The 17,893-nt window shown below is 38.8% G+C and overlaps 3 long non-coding RNA genes across 3 annotated transcripts; 1 reads left to right on the top strand and 2 right to left on the bottom strand.

Annotated features, from left to right (window-relative positions):
• Positions 1 to 962: 962 nt before the first annotated feature.
• Positions 963 to 2,376, bottom strand: LOC125386617. The gene is made up of 3 exons (XR_007226953.1): positions 1,478 to 2,376; positions 1,250 to 1,408; positions 963 to 1,181 (listed from the first exon to the last, which is right to left on the bottom strand). It is a non-coding gene; the product is annotated as an uncharacterized LOC125386617 (long non-coding RNA).
• Positions 2,377 to 2,833: 457 nt separating this feature from the next.
• LOC125386698 lies at positions 2,834 to 6,864 on the top strand. Its single transcript, XR_007227069.1, has 3 exons — positions 2,834 to 3,975; positions 4,477 to 5,502; positions 5,653 to 6,864. It is a non-coding gene; the product is annotated as an uncharacterized LOC125386698 (long non-coding RNA).
• A 537-nt stretch (positions 6,865 to 7,401) lies between these two features.
• Positions 7,402 to 16,931, bottom strand: LOC125386699. Its single transcript, XR_007227070.1, has 3 exons — positions 14,400 to 16,931; positions 8,826 to 12,533; positions 7,402 to 8,762 (listed from the first exon to the last, which is right to left on the bottom strand). It is a non-coding gene; the product is annotated as an uncharacterized LOC125386699 (long non-coding RNA).
• Between the last annotated feature and the right edge of the window lie 962 nt (positions 16,932 to 17,893).

Genomic DNA, 17,893 nt, shown 5'->3' with positions numbered 1-17,893 from the left:
TGTTTCCATTATAGTAAGATCATGCGTGTACGAGAAAATTTTATATTTTTTTCGCTAGTATAGTCGAAATTCATCGGAGAAAGAGTTGCATTTGCAGAATGTGGAATTTGTAGAATTGTGTGTGCTACCTGTTAGTTAGTCGTAGGGAAAGCTGAATGAAAAAAATTGATTGAAATTTGCAAACACTTTAAGTAAATATCTGTATAAAAGAAATATATATTCGTTGAAAATGTTCTGTTTACTTTGTTACAGAAGCATATTTTCTCATGTCGTCAGTAACAGTTGTTATGAAATTGCTGATATTTAGCGTGCGTGTGTTGAAGTACATATACCGTGTGAACCTGCCTGAAAAACAAGAAATATGTTTGTTCAAAGTGTTCTTTTTACTTTTGTTACGAAAGTATGTTTTCTCATGTTGCGAGTAAGAGTTGCTATGAAATTGACGATGTTTAATGTCCATGTGTTGCAACATGTGCAACGCTTAATGTCACTTACATTGTTTTGCCCTGTAAACACTATTTGCACAATTTAACGCTATTAGCAGTTACTTACAAGTGGAAATTCCTCCGAATTTTTAATTTTTCCACCTACGGATCTTGTCCTTCAGGAGGAACCTCAAACTCAAAACACAGGAATTTTCATTATTTTAAATTACCGTGTCGCGTATCGTAAACCTTCCGTCAAATTCTCGCGACTAGAACTGTCATTTACAATATCCAACTAAAATGATAAAAAAATTCTAAAATCCAGAACATCTCAACATTGTTAACAACCGTCGAACTAACCTGCCAGATCAGGTAGCAAGCAAATGACCAGTTAGCAATTTTCGCTTAAAATTGCACACTCATCGTCGCTTCTTTCCTCCTAAAATCTAACATCATACAAATTCCTATACAAACAAAAATCGACATATAGATCAGTCAGATAATAGTAGCAAGGTTAGGGTTAACCTGTTGCAACGTACACTCGTCGCTTCTCAAAACTAAGACATCGGGTCTCGTGCTCGTCCGCTGCTTATCTCTCACTGGAATTCTTCTATTCCCAAGGACCATGCTGATTATCATCCGACAGTAAATAGATGCCGAGGTAGTTTTTCAAGAAGCCAGCAAAACGTAGCGAATGACAAAGCGAGCAGGCGCCCCACATTCGCTTTGCAATGGCCAACGTGGGGAGTCGTGATCCTGTCGACGGACAATGAGATGAAAAATAAAGTGCTGGACCAGGTCGGGTTAAAGGCTTCGTTGCTTACATACGAGCCGGCCCTCTCTCTTTCCTAGCCCCCTCCTTCTCCTCCCTCTCTTTTCCGTTTTCGTTGTCCCCTGTCCTTACGTCCCTCGCCCCGGATTCCGCTAAGTCAATTCCGTTGAGGATACGGCAGAGGCGTCAGACGACCTGGGTGGTCTGCATCCTACGCAAACAGAGTATACAAGCGGATACACGCTGGTTGAACAGGTAGTGCTCACGAAAATTTACTGACTTTGCGGATTTCGTGCATGCTGCACGCGGCGAGCCTAACTTTTGGAACAATGCCTGTCCCCTCCCCTTGTTCGTCGTATTTTTACGCGTTCCACCCCTACGCAGATCTGTCGACAAAAGCCGTGCGTGGACGATGGAAAACGGCCGGAACGAGAGCACGGAGACAATGCGAGTCTGCCTTCTTTTGCGGCGATATGCTTGGGTTAAACTGGTTGTTCGGTTAGAGCTGCCACGAGGTTTGGTCGTACGGAGCCGCGATCCTGCAACTTATTTTATGGGGGCCGCTGGTAATGGCGCTTCTGCTTGAGAAATTCGACGCGGCTGAAACCGCGAATCCCCGCGCTATGTTATTTTTATGCCACTTGGTGCTGCGCTTTATGGACGTATCGCGTGTCTGTTGCAACATCTGTTGATTAGCTACAATGGAAGAAGATGTTGGATGATAAAAATCATCTACATTTTGATAAATATGATTTTTCCAGCTTATACGTGTTTTTGTATTTTTGCGCCTTTAAATTGAAATGTTGGAATATTTCTATTTCAATTCGGAGAATTGCTGCTACTTCGTCCTTCGACCACCTGCATATCCGTTTTTCGTCGGTCGAACGCATAATTGCCATGGTCCGCCGCCTCTTTAACTTTGGCGTTTACGTACGTTGAGCGAAACGAGCTGCAAGAAGAAGCTTAAAAAGCTATCTGCCTGAAAAGCTGAACGTCCTTGTACGAAGCTTCTGCACGTGGAATTTTCCTCAGTCGATCCTCTTTTACTCGGAAATCTCGACAAGTCGAAAGATTTTGCCTCTTGAAAAACCCCGAAGAACCCAATACTTGTCGCAGTGTGAAGTAATTACTTGAGGGGAAAACTCTAAACTTTTCTTTCGTATATCCGTGACCTGGTAGAAAGAAATAAAATGAGAAAGAAAAAATTCCAAATAATCAGAAGTGCATATTATTGTGTCCTTGAATATAAATTTTGTTTTCAGTTACAAGCTCTAGAAACAAAAGAGCTATAAGTAGATTTCTACTACTGTTTCTTGTAGTCTTCAGCCAGAGCTATAAGATTAACTTTTTGCTAATGTCCTTTATATACTTCCTATTATACTGTAACACTGTAAGAGTGAGGATTTGGATCAACATAAACTATACCTGTACTTATACCTATACTTATTTCAATGTATTTTTCTTTTACAAATTCATCCACCTGTTGCTCTATCAGTTAACCTCAACAGGAAAGTCCTTTGCTATAAATATATGATTTATTACCTTCTATTGTGCTGTAACACTAAAAGAATGAGGACCTGGATCATAAACTATACCTGTACTTATACCTATACTTATTTCAATTTCAACTTCCTATTATACTGTAACACTAAAAGAATGAGGACCTGGATCATAAACTATACCTGTACTTATACCTATACTTATTTCAATGTATTTTTCTCTTACAAATTCATCCACCTGTTGCTCTATCAGTTAACCTCAACAGGAAAGTCCTTTGCTATAAATATATGACCTATTACCTTCTATTGTGCTGTAACACTGTAAGAATGAGGGTCAGGACCAGCATACACTATACCTATACTTATTTCAATATATTTTTCTCTTACAAATTTATGCACTCGTTGCTCTATCAGTTAACCTCAACAGGAAAGTCCTTTGCTATAAATATATGACCTATTACCTTCTATTGTGCTGTAACACTGTAAGAATGAGGGTCAGGACCAGCATACACTATATCTATACTTATTTCAATATATTTTTCTCTTACAAATTCATGCACTCGTTGCTCTATCAGTTAACCTCAACACTAACAGCTGTACGTCATTTTTCAATTGATTCGTCACCGCCGTCGTAAAATTCTGCATCGAATCAGTGTGCAGCCACGCGCCTAACGTTACGCACGTTCTATCGTTGTTACAAAATAACTGGCAGGAGAAAAATATCGTGGAATGGAACGACAAGGACGAAGAAACTATTGGCAAAACTTCTCGCGGGTATCGCATGTCGAGACCACCGTCAAACTCACCCGCAACGAGCATGCGAACCCATATACATACTTGTGCAGCTGCTGGCGTATCTTGGATGCGGCGCGACACTTATAGAGGCAAGCAATGCTAATTCAAACAAAGTTATCGTTCGGTAGATATATATTTAATTCTTTTCTCATTTACATACGAGTACGATGGCAGCCTCACAATGTGCCATTGTCGAGGACCTCTGCTTGAATGGGCAAGGACCATCGAGACCGCGTTTCCAGGTGGCGATAATTCTCCTAGATGAAATTAAGCACAGCCTACGCGCCACACGAACGCAACCAGATTTATCTGGATTCATTTCAGGCGAAATCAAAACCAACTGGTTATCGTGATACCTGCTCGTAATTAACTTCTTGGAAGCAACGTGAAGAAGAGTATTAGGTCGTCCGAAAAGTTCCTTTCGTTCTACAAGAAAATTGCGTGTGATGCATTTTCTTATATTAATAGGATAAACGTTTGATAGGTTAGGTTTCACGTTTCTACAAAGGTGTTGTAAAAGACATGTTTGTGAGAGAAAGATACCTTTGCAAACCAATAAAGAAACACTTGTACGTGTTTACATATAATTTCCAAGTTATTCCAGTTGATTATATGATGATGATGATTATATGATGATCCAGTTGATTATCCACTTGTTATGACATAAGAGTCGAATACTATTAGGTCGTCCGGAAAGTTTCTTTCGTTCTACGATATGAGAAGATAATAGTTGCACAATTTTGTTCTGTATTATTTTATCGAGTCATGTATGATATATTTCGTTCTATTGCTACAATACGTTGTGCATCTATTATTTCCTTATGAAACGAAAGACACTCTTGGAACAACCTAATAATTTTCGATATAACGTCGTTGTGTACAGGACGTTTCATTTAATATTTCGCTTACTTTCGGCGAGAGAAAAATTGCATTAGAACAATCGTCAAAATTTGATCGGCTCGGAACAGTAAAAATTCTCTTTCAGGTACCATTTCGGCCATTTTTCAACGGCATTAACATTTGTTAAGAATCTCGGCCAAGATTTCGCGATATCTCATTCTGATCATCGGTTTTCATCACTAACCGAACGATGGACAAAAATGAGCTGAGAATTTTGTACGTAACTGTGTACTCGTATTCCTAACGTACCATTCGAACAGCGACAGTTGGATTTTGATACAACGTCAGGAGAAGATAAACAAGCATATTCGTAGAAATTTGCTGGATATTTTTGCTGAGGCAAACGCAACTCTGAGTTAAGGACAAAAATGACCCGAAACCCGCACTGGGATTAAGACAAGCGAAATATGTATGCTGCGTCTGAATTTTAACTGGAACATGCTACATCTGTAATTATGAGAAAATGGGTTGCCATGATATATTAGCTGCAGTTAGGATATTATTAGCTGCGGAACGTCTTCTTTCCGGACATTTTGAAAATCGCCGAAGAACAGTCGTCCCGCTGCGCTCAAGTTTACCTTTTTTCATGGCAGACAAGAGGTCTCTTTTGTCGGTGAATTGCACTTTGCTTTTTCGTTGGCACGAGCTGTTAAATGGTTCCGGATATCTTCGGAGAAAGCTACTGAATTTGCGTCGGGTCTTGTTATACCCGACAATGGCTGCAATCATCGTGTCTGTGACGCGGATTATGAGCATAAAGTGGGTTCAGAAAGGAAGAGTGCCATTTTGTAACTGAGAACGAGGAATTTGCGAAGAATAAGGATACAGCGTTTACATTCTCCTTCTTCATAAATCTTCTCTCAGGACCTCACTCGAAGATATTTCCAAATCATAATTGAACAATTTTTAACGTTGATGGAAAATCCATGAAAATACAGTATGCATATATTTAATATGCAAAATATACAAACAAAAATATGAAAGTAGAGTATCCGAATATTTAGAAGATGAGACAAATCTTTTTGTGTATAAAGATACCACTTTTTAGTTCACAAAAATATGAACTTAATGTTTATGCAAATTCATATTTTTTACAAATTAAAAAAGAAAGGTATCTCTACATAGACATTTGTTTGTACATATTTGTTCCATATATAATATATATATTTTTTGTAATATTTCATAGAAACTTTGAAAATTACAAATTACAAACTTCAAGTTGTAAATTATTATCTATTTCAACATTTTATTTACATTGCAGAAACGTTCGATCTTTCATCGTATCTCTGGATTACGAACAATCAATTTGCAAGCTTCTAACATTCGGATAAATAATTTTGTTTCATCTCTCTGTTAACTGAAAATTATTTATCAGAAAGCCCCTAAGTAAATAAGATTTTCCAAAAAGCGAACGAATGAGACGAAAATTAGCGGGTCGGGTCACCAAGCTGTGCACGGTTGGTTCATCTTCCAAATTGCTCCTGTTCGTTCTTCTATTTCCCATTTATCAATCTCTACGAGCACCTTGTACGAGAGAAGCTTCATCGGGTGTGCGAAAAGTGAAAGGAAAATTGAACGTGGAAAGATGGCGCGTACACGGTGGAACGAAATAGCGTGAAGCCTGGATTATCTGCTACACCCTCGTTGGAGTGCCTGGTGTAGACTTGGAGATTCATCCTGATAAGAATTTCCATGCTGCGGCAAGTATCTCGTTAAAATACAAGCTTTACACCTGTACAGCAGCATTGGACTACTACAGTGAACTACTACATCTCACTGAGACGAGGAAAGTCCTGAAACCTCTAATGGAACTACTTGAACGTAAATCTACAAGCTAGAAAGTTGGTAAATATAGGAACAAATATGAATAAAAATAGACAAATATGTTGGATATTATTATTATACGTTGTAAGTAACTATAAATGTAATTAATTATTATTCCAAGTATTAACTATTTATTTGTTTGTGTTTTAAAAAATCGCAATTCGACGATACATTGTTAGAAAATGCGATAAATTTGTTTGTATTCTGTGAATTTTAATCGATTCTCCAATGCTTCCACTTTATTTCTCCTTTATTTACACCTTTGCAACAGCTGACGCCATTTTCTTAACCTAACTGCAACCTTGTAGATGTTCAGAATTCTGACAAAACTCAGAATTACTAATGTTGAGATAATTACTTCAAGAAAAACTCTACATCTTTATTTATGTATATCCGTGACCTTGACAATGCTGTCACGCAGAAAATAGAATTTAGAGAAACAAAAATATTCTAAATAAGGAGAGGTGCATATTATTGTGCCCTTGAATATAAATTATGTTTTGGGTTACAAGGATTAGGAACAAAGGAACTAATAAGTAGATTTCTATCTATGTTCCTTGTAGCCTTTAGTTAGAGCTATAAGATTAACTACTTTAATAATGTTCTTTTACTATAAATACATGAACGTGCTCCCTATTTTTCTATTGTATTGTAACACTAAGAGAGCAAGGATTTCCATCAGCATAAACTTATACATTCTACTTATACTTATACCTTTATTTATTTCAATATATTTTTCTATTACAAATTCATTCACTCGTTCTTCTATCAGTTAACCTCAACAACTAATAACAGAATTAACCACCTAGTTTTCTTCTTTCTTTTTCTATATCTATTGAGTTGACAACCTAATACATTACATTTACAGCTGGTTCTGTTGAACCAGCAAATTCGATATGGTCGTGCTATATAGTTTCCTCTGCGATTAACAATCTGTTTGTTAAAGGGACCTTTTAATAGATTCCAAGATACTCAAGTAGAGCGAGAGATACATTGTAACGCAATGGAAATAAACTGGCGCAAAAAAACAACGAGCCTGATAAGAACGACAACTAATATCAGATGACCACCTATTGTCCAGATTGTATTGATGAGCCACATTTATGTTTAAAGTGTTTTAACACAGTGCACCGTTCGATGCAAAATCTGTTCTCATTTCTTTTTTATCGATGTTCTAATAAAAATGTTTAACTGTTCAATGGGTCGTTCACTTTTTATTTCAAAGTATCTTCTATTTATCGGTTATATTCAAAATGCCCTAACTGTCAATTTTCATACGATTTTTACAATTGTAAGAAATTCAAGCGCTCCGGACACCAATGACCCACCGTGGCGTCATAGGAGAAATCGTGGCGGATCATATACGACCAACGTGGCAGTTAAAGTGTTAACTTGGGCCACGGCAAACAAGCGCGATTTTGTACGCAGACTACCTTGAGGGAAACGCTGCGAATCGTCCGGTCCTGGCTGGATTTATGATTTCGATTCGGGTTAACCACGGAGATGTATCACGGCGTGGCCTTGGTCGGTCTCTGCTCTGGCCATATCGCTTTTCGTCATGGCCCGCGGTGCGTCTACGGACCACCGACGTCGTCGCAATTAGTAAGTCGGATATCCTTCCCCCTTGTTCTCTCGCTCCTATTCACCTGAACATTGTGCCCTTCTCTCAGTCGTGTTCTAGTTGTCCACGTCCTCTTTTTCTACCTGTGCCTCTTTCTTTCTCCTTATTCGTGGCATCGGTTGCTCGTTTCAGTCCCGTACGCCGTATCTGTTTGTCGAGTAATTTGCCGATGAAGTCGCAGAATAAATACCTTCGATTGTAGAAAAACTTAATCAATTCGTCAGCCATCCGTTTCAGTCTCGTATACCGTACACGTTTGCCGAGAGTAATTTGCCGATGAAGTTGGAGGCTCAACACGTTGTTCCCGTTTGTCGAGTAACTCTCTGACCAAGTTCAAGCGTTCACTTTGACTACTCGAAGATGGTATCCTGCTGGGAGTAGCCATCCACATGTTATTTAGCAATTAGGTTAGGAAAATTTACCAAATGTCCAGCTGGACAAATTGTAAAGTACAAATTAAATAATAATATTGTATATTGTATATTGTATATTTTTTTTTTTGTTATTTAATTTGTACTTTACAATTTATCCAGCTGGACATTCGGTGAATTTTTCTAGCTGTATATCGAATAATTCACTGTGCAAGTTCAGGGTTAATGTCAGTAGCCATTAACTCTTTGTATTCAACAATGGCAGTGTCTAGACGATATTGACAATGTGCAAATTATTGTTCGATTTCGTTCATTTCTTAGAAATTTACATCTTCCTCGAATATGAATACTTTCCATTTGAAAAATGAATAATTTTAATCTTAAAAAAAAACAGTCGATTCATCAGTTTCAGTTCTCAACAATGTCTGCAGAATAATCTGCTGACGAAGTGGCAAAATAAATACTTTCGACTTTAAAAAGCTGGGCCGAGTCATCAGTTTGAGTCCACCACTCTGTTTGCAGAATAATTTGCTGCTGAAGTCCCGAAATAAATACCTTTGATTTTAAAAAACTGAATCAATTCATCAATCTTCCGTTTCAGTCTCCACTACGCCGTACCTGTTTGACCACTCATTTTCCCATGAAGTTCAAGGTTCAGTATGCCATGTGTGTTTATAAAGCAATTTGCTGCTGAAGTTCAAGGTTAATATCCGTAGTGTTCAACCATTTGCGCTCCACGCTATCAGTGTCTCAGCGACATTGATAGTGTGCAAATTATTGTTCAATTTTCTTCCAATTTATAAACCTAAATATATTTTTCGAACATAATAATTTCTGTTTAAAAAATAAATAGCTTCGAGTGAAAAAATCTCGATCAATTCGTCAATTCGCCATTTTAGCCACCAGTACGCCGTATCTGTTTGCTGAGTATTCTGCTGATGAAGTTCAAGGTTCAGTATGCCGTGTTCCTTCGTTGAGTAATTTGCTGACGAAGTTCAAGGTTCAATATGCCGTATCTGTTCGTCGAGCAATTTACCCATGAAGTTCGAGGTCCGATGTGCCATATATGTTTGGTGAAATTGAAGGTTAATATCCGCAGCGTGTAAACCTTTAAGCTCCGCTACAGCAGCGCCATGGCGATATTGATAACCTGCAAACTGGTTTCAATTCGTGGACGTTCACGTAAAATAAGTACTGTCATTAAAAAAAAAAAAAAAAAAAAAAACTCAATCGATTGATCGGCGTTTCGATTCGATCTCGTATACCATACAGTGTCTGATAATTTGCTGACGAAGTGCAAGGTTAATATCCGCAGCGTTTAGACCTTTGCGCTCCACTGCAGACAACGCCTCAGCGATATTGATAACGTTCAAATTGGTTTCAATTCATAGACGTTCACACGAAGCAAATACTTCTGCTTTTTAAAAACTCGATCAATTCATCAATCCCGCAGTTCAGTCCGTCGTATCTGCCCGACGAGTAATTCGCTGATAAAGTTCAAGGTTAATATCCGCAACGTTTAACCCGTTGTACTCGACTAGAGCAACGCCTTGGCGAGATTAATAGCGCGCAAATTGCTTTTCTTTCGATTCGTAGACATTTCTATTAAATAAGTACTGGCGATTTCAAAAATACCAATCAATTCGTTGATGTCGATTACGCGTCTGTCGAATAACTGGCTGAAGAAGTGCAAGGTTAATAGCAGCGTTTAACCCTTTGCACTCCATTACAGCGGTGTCTAGGCGATGTTAATAGCGCGCAAATCGGTTCGCACATTGGTTTTCTCTCGCTTCATACTGTGGGATCTTTACTACAATTAGTTTGTTTACAATAAATGGATTAAACAGATGTTGAGGTTAGGTTAACGATGGTTGTTTAATATGAACTAATCACAATAACGTATTATAATTAAGACAACTAGATAGTTAATTTGCAACTCTCGTCACCACGGATCCAACGCTCTCTCTCAGGCGGACCACACACTCTCGACAAAGCAATTCGCACTCCCTGACTTCTCGATTTACACTCTCTGACTTCTCAACTAACACCGACTGTTAATTTGTCTTTGTCCCCTAGCATCTCTTTGTCTTTTGTCTTAGCCCCACCACGCACGTGTTCCGCAACCACTTGTGGCCAAGATCACGCAGGCCTTTTCCATGAAACTGTTGGATTGAAGAACCGACGATATATTGTAGGGCCTGTCGGCACTTCGGCTTTCTCGCGACACTGTTTATAGTTCGCCCAATATCTCTTAGACCTTTCGTCCACGATAATATTTACAATACTAACTTACGTGAAATAAGTATCTTTGATTCGGAAAATCTGAATCAGTTCATCGGTGTTTTTGTTTCAATTTTGTATGTTGTACACGTTTTGTAAATAATTTGCTGAACATGTTCAAGGTTAATACGCGCAACGTTTCATCCTTTGTATTTTACTATAGTAGTATGTGGACGATAATGTGCAAATTATTATTTGCTTCATTTTCGATTCATAGTTATTTATGATTTTCCAAAATAAATATGATACTTTCGGTTTCGAAAAAGTTGCGACGTTTCGTTTTGAGATTACTGTACATGGTATAAGATTATGTTTGTTTGCATGAGGGCAGTGAAATTAGTGCAGTGGTGCATTAAGGAAGTAAATGTTATATCGTGTGCGTAAAACCGCGGTGTAATAGCGATTGCGGAAGCGGAAATTGTGTATAGTAATAACGTCCAATTTTCATAGAATAATTTTCAGTGGTAAAAAGAAACAAAGAACACGCTACATCACTTCGTTTTATATTCTGCGTGTCATCGTCATTACGGAACTATCTAACTCTTTTTTCTTTTTTCTTTTTTTTTTTTTTTTGTTTTTGTAAATAATTCTTCTGTAAAAGCCTTTCACGACGCGGAAGATAATTAAATACCTCGTTTTTCTTCGTACAACGTACGTATTATATATAGAAACATAAATTACTATTCCTATTTATTACTTTCTCTTACATTTTAATTATTTCAAAGTGGTTAAATATATATTGCGAAAGCGCAGGATGTTTAATCTTACAATATACTTGTAAAATGATTTACCACTGACACTGTGTACGCTATAAAGACGTAAAAAGGTACACTAATTACTATACTGTCTTATCTGGTTTAATTTATATAATACACAATAATAATATACCACGGAGGAAAGTTACTCAACCATTAAATTAGTTTTCAAAATGTAACGGATGAAGGTTATAGAACTAAACCTGCTAACATCTCTTCAGTTGTTAATGTAATCATTATATTAACATTAAAGAAAATTAATAAATGTTTCGACCGAAGATAAACTACGATTCATTAGCTCTAGTTATTATTTTCTAGTTATTGGATTGGCAACTAAGTGATTGTGTGTTCCGCAATCACTTAGTTACCATGTAACATTGAAAAATTTCTAGAAACTTTTCATAACTATGTCATGTGTGTTAAACAAAAAAAATTTACAAAATTTTACCGCTATAATGCTGATAGATTATATGACAATAAAATATTAATATTAATAAAATTACCAACGAAGTTTCAGCGAGTTTCGTATAACATCACATACGTACGCGTTACAAATTTTACAGAATAATCGTTCAAATACTTTCCGTGTAAATTAGCTGACGCATCTCCGTCGATAAAATTCGACATCGGAAGCCACCGAGAAGCTCGCACGAACAAGGCCGTAGAGAAAAAACACGCCAGTTAACTGCCGCATGAACCTGTGAGATACGTTCAGCTCCAATTCTCACCACCAGCGTAACCATTTAATTAACGCGTGACTCTGGCTCCGTGTAATCAGCCGATAATTACCAATCGTTGACCGATCACGGTACCGACCGAACCTGCCACGTCGATCGTATCTCTGACACAGGCGCGTATCGAGAGGGGAAACGAGAAAGAGGCAGGAAGAATCCGCCGAGTCAACCAAGATAATGACAATTGCTCGTCCGGAATGGAATTTGTAGAAGAATTGTCGGCCGGCCAACACCGGAAGTCCACGTCCCCATGGCGTTTCGGCGCCACACGGCCAGACAACAACGGCGGGCGTATCGTCGTAGATAATCCATCGACGAGAAGCACCGGTAGCTGTTCGTAGATGCAGATAGCCACAGGTTACGATCTTGTTCGTCCGTCTCTCTTGTTCTCGGCCAGCTGGTCTACACCCGTGATGAAGAGTAACGATTCGCCTCGTTACAATGGTAAAGGACGATCCTCTGTTGGAAGAGCCGCGCCTCCGATCCTTGGCATTAGTCATCTCTGCATTCGTCTTAACGATGATGTTGGACAATACCGGCAGACGGAAAATCGAAGGCTGGTAAAGCGAGGAAGAAGATTATTGTAATTGAAGTTTATGGCAATCGTAGATTCCCAATGTGTTGCTTTATCTATGTAGTACATAATTCTACAATGTTCCGTTGAGGAGTATAGGATATTGTAAGAATTGAAATAAGATTAGTTAGAAGGTTTTTGTGATGGTTGTTCGAATGTGTTGCTTTGTGCATGGCACGTAATTTTACGATGTTTCGTCGGAGGAAATTTGTTAGAGATATTCTAGAAATTGATATGCGTTAGCCTATATAGTTATGATGTTTGAAGTGTATTTTTTAAATTGTATTCCTGTACCTATAGTATGTTTCATTGTAGTATTAGTACACATGTATTAGCAGTTTTATAGTATGTTTATAGTTTTACAATGTTTCATTGGACAAACACCTTTATATGTGAAAGATATTTTAGGAATTGAAATATGGCTAGTTATAATGTTTATGTAATCATTCTTTGAATTATTGAAGTGTTCCTTTATGTACAGTATGTAGTTTTACAATATTTCGTTGAGAAGATACTGCAGAAATTGATATACCACGTATATCTAGTTATTCCCTTTGAATTATTCTTGAATAATTATAACTCGGTAACTGATTGTTTGAGACGGAAATTCATTAATAGTATTCATTAATCGTATCAAAAAGATTCAGAGATGCCTTCGTTCAACAAGAAATTAACATATATTTCTGCTTTCCTCCTCGTACACGTTTTAGTAACAGAGAAAGTGAAGTTGACGATACAGCGTAACATATCATTTCGATTATCTAACTTCGAAACAGTTATCTGACGATAATATAAAAAATTCGGTCGATAAGTAGTTGGAAATTTGTACGTAAACTCGACGAACGATCGAAATCAACAAAATCATTTTCAATCCTACTAAATTCAATTCGTCTAGTTACATTAACTATATGTATCTATTTTGTTTCTTTCTATGGATAATTTGCAGCCTGTAGAGCGTTGGTGCGTTGGTACAACTTTAATCGTTCGCATTTGTGTAGAAACGGCCGTAATAAAGAGTTGAAAAGGCGAGAAGGAGAGGAGAATGTGCAATTCGATTACACGAAAACTGGTGATACTAATGATATGAGTTACTTTTACGCTGCCATAAAGTTCTGGACAATTTTATTCCAGACAGTTATCGATACTTTCTCAAGACTATGTACCGTTACGAATTATATTCCCTATTCGCGATATAAATATATATATATCTACACGAATTACGTCGCAAGTAAGCTACCAGCGGTAAATGAATATCTTAATGCGATAACTGCAAATTGGCGGCGGTAAAAAAGAGGAGATTAAAGCCTCGTTTGGCCGGTAGAAGAGAAGAAAATGAATATATATATTTGAAATGTAAGAATACTTCAGCTACGTTCGTCAATTATTGGTTGATTCGATTAACATGCATACCGCGTATTTTATGCAAACGCGCTAAAAGCGAATGAAATGATATTCATGTTAACGTATGATATATTAAATGATCGTATATTCAGTTTCCGTTTGATGGGTTGACGTACTTAAAATGGCAGAGAAAAATACGCATTATATAGGGTGTCTGCAGAATCACGATACAAACGGTTGGTTTTTCGACAAAAATTAATCGAAGAAAAAGAATAAGATTTTTTCGTTTCTGAGAGAACTGAGTTTGAAAATCCATCAAGAACTCGTGTATTAACTACTAACTTTCTTAACCACTTCTTTCTGTTTTGTTTCTCTTCGTGTCTGTATTATTAAATATGGACGGTATCGTGATTTGCTATACCTCCTGCACGACATTGATTATTACTTTACTTTATTCTCTGTTTAATTTGAATAATTTCATAAATAAGGTAAATAATAAGGCCAGTACCTTTCTTAAGAATCGCTTCATTAACCAAGAAGTAAATTGTCCATGTTTAATAACGTTTAATAATGTCTTGTTTAAGACACGAGCAGAAACACAAGTTCATAATTGGAAACGTGCAGTTAATGTACAGGTTAAAACGAAGCCTCAAACGAAAACACGTTATTCTTTCTTTCTCCACTTATCCTTTCATTTACATTCACCAGCCGATCGCTCGTACTATGATTTCCGATTTCCTCTATATCAAAAGTATATCAGTTACAACAAAGACATTAATAACGTCGACACAGTCAAACGTGCTGCCCGTGTCTCGACAACTTCCTAAATTCTTCTTGAAAACTCTACTGAATCGCCAAAGCTGCGATCAGCAACCAAGCTAACTAATCACAATGTCTATCTCACAGTCATCGATCACGTCAGATTAAGATGTTGCACGGTCGCGTCTGCATTTTCCGGCGAATAATATTCGTCGCTCGTTACTGCTTTACTCATTACCGGTAAAGAGATCACGCGTCGAACGATCTCCTGTCGCGAGCACGGTAGTAGTCGAGCTCAAATTCAGCAAGTTATTGCAACCCGACAGCAACACGGCAGAAGGCGCATAGTATCGGCGATAGCCAGCTGCGGTATCGACGGGAGACCTTATTTTCGATGGTATCTGCGAAATAGAAACAAACGAATGGACGGACGGATGGACGGACGTGTATGCCGCATTCCGTGTTTATTATTTTGCCGGTGGGTGGTCTGGAGAAGTCGAGAGCCGTCTTGGTGGCCGATAGCATCTCTCGTGTCTCTCATGTGCACGCACCGTTGAGCGCGGCCAACGCAGTGAACGAACGTGGCGCACCGAGTCGTCTTGCGTAAGGGAAGTAGTCGACTTCTCTTCTTCCCCCACGCCCATTCCCATTCTCTTATCCCGAGAGTTTCTCCTTCTTCCATGTTTCGCCGGCTGGTTCGGCCTTCTCTTCTCTCTTTTTCCGTCTGGTTACGTCGCTCCTTACTTCATCGGGATCTATCCTTCTCCATGTTACTCTTCGTTCATTTCTTTTCCTTTTTCCTCGTCGTGCGTCGTTGGCGTACGTATTTTTTCGTCGTATTGTCGCTTATTGTTGCCCGATGTGTCCCCCTTCTTTATTTCCCTCGTGTATGACATCGGCGCCTCCTTTTGTCCTTGTCGACGTTTCGACGTTTTCTGCTTTTAAATCGATGGGTTTTTAGTGGCGTTCTTCATGTTAGGAGGCACAGGCGAAAGACCGGATCGTGCGTCGTTTTGCCGGCTTTCTTCTTGCCTACGTTGGTCTTGGTCTTTTTCTTAATTAAATATGTGCGTGCGTGCTTGGTTTTTACGTTGTCGCGATTTTTAAGCTCGCTAATGAAGAGCACGTAAGATAGATAAGAGGTGAGGAGAAAATAAAGTGGCGAAGGAAGGATTCTTTTAATGGAGAAATATCCGGAATATCCGTGGAATCATGAAACGAGTATTTCAGTCATGAAGATAATCCGCATGGCGATTATACGCTACTCTGCTAATTAGTTGTTATGGCGTCAATTTTCAACATGTTTTAATAGATACTTATGAACCGAGAAACGATGATTGTTCGTATAAAAACTGGGCGCCGATCATGGAATATCAATATTCGACGTATGCAAACGCGAAACGAAAAATCTATCTGCTCAGAGATTTTTGCAGGCCACTGCATATTTAAAAGACAGACAAGAATAGTAAAAGTCCTTTAAAAGAATTAACGATGATATTAAACAGCAAGAGAAAAATATTTGTCATTATTACAGTAAAGAGCCATAAAAACAGCTATAAAATACAGTCTTCTGGCATTCATAAAATTCCATCATGGCTATTCAACACATCTAATTAAAGTCAATTTTGGCCGAGAAAAATTCTTACTTTTTACGCTACTGTTCCAGAACAGTAACGTTTCATCGTAGATGAAAGCACACAGTAGGAAGCCTGTAGAGATGCAACCCGAACTGCAGCGGTGCACATTGCGGAAAATAGATCTACAGGGGACTGCGGTGCGCCAGTCGTGCGCTCTGTTTCATCCTGGTTGCGCGACTATCTCACTCTCGCACTCATTAAGTCGATGCAGCGTCGGCAAAGATCAAAGCTCGTCTTCTACGGAGGACCGCTTAATACTGGGTGGCGAGTTAAGAGTGTCGTAAAAATTATTAACGGTCCCTCCGCACGCTGTGCCTTATCGCCAGATCGGCAACTGCAGTAGGATGTATGTATTCGTCGAAACCGCCACCATAATATGCAATGACATTTCCACTCCTTTTTCGTTCTGCTTCGTGCCCTTAATTCGTATCCGAGACTTCGTACTCGCGAAATTTATTCCCTCGTCGATCAACTAATTTCTCTTTCATTGAAGATTTATGAATGTATCGGAGGTTCGTCGTGTGGAACTTTCGAAACAGCGAGAAACAACCAAGCAATAACCGATCTTTGGTTAAACGTCTATAAATTAAAACGAAAGAAAAGCAACTAGAGGTAGGATTTAATTAATGTCCTACGATATATTAATTTACGATTATCGATGCTCGGAAAGAAGTTAATGGTGGATCGTTTAAAAGCTTGTGAAGGTTTCCGTACAAAAGCCTGATAAACACAGCGGTAATTTCGCAACGCGAGAACAGGTCGACCACCCGTTTTATTTCTACGTGGCGTCGCGTCGCTTGTATCACGCTCGGATATTATGTTACTGTTACGCAAACAACGAACGTCGGTGCTCCTTTGCACCGCTTTCTGGCTAACACGAACTGATACTTGCCATTTGATTTTTCATTTCAATATCATCCGAAACTAATATTTCCTAATCGTCAAGCGCCAACTCTCTCGCCGTTGACATTAATGCGAACTCTTTATAGCGTTGTTGTATCAATCTCCTGTTGGAAGGTTCGAGACAGTCAACGAAAACTGCCACAAGGTCTCTGGAATCGGAGAAGAAAATAAAAAAGCAACGACCGTCCGTATCAGAATCGAAAATTGTCTCGTATTTGGTGGAACAGGGTGTCGGGCTCGGCATCGCGGTGGGTGGTCTCGTATTTATACATTACCTTTTTCGATCTGCCAGTTTGTTTCGCTCTCTCCTTCTCCCTCTTATTTAATTTTCTCCGTTTGCTGCCTCTTTTTCGCTCTCGCTGCTCTCCTTTTCTGTCCTTCTTTTCACACTGACTCCTCAATACACACGAGCCCTGTACACGTGTGTAGGAATGTCGAGCGCGTGTGAGACTGTCCAATGAACGTTGAGGCGTGCAACACGCGCGTGCAAGCAACAGGCGTGCACGCACACATGCAAAGCCAGGCACGGGAGTGGTGTACGACGCCTAATGAAGTCGCATCGTTATGCAGATATTATGAAGACAGGTTAATAAGTTAATCGTCCGGTGTAACGTTCTTCCCCGTGGCTTAATGAACGCATTCAAAACAGTTGCCCTCTTCTCTTCTCTACCTGGCATATTCGCCTTATTGTTAGTTTTCTACG

Source organism: Bombus terrestris, chromosome 17 (genome assembly GCF_910591885.1).
Source record: "Bombus terrestris chromosome 17, iyBomTerr1.2, whole genome shotgun sequence".
NCBI lineage: Eukaryota > Metazoa > Arthropoda > Insecta > Hymenoptera > Apidae > Bombus > Bombus terrestris.
This window is presented reverse-complemented; position numbering and strand designations above follow the sequence as displayed.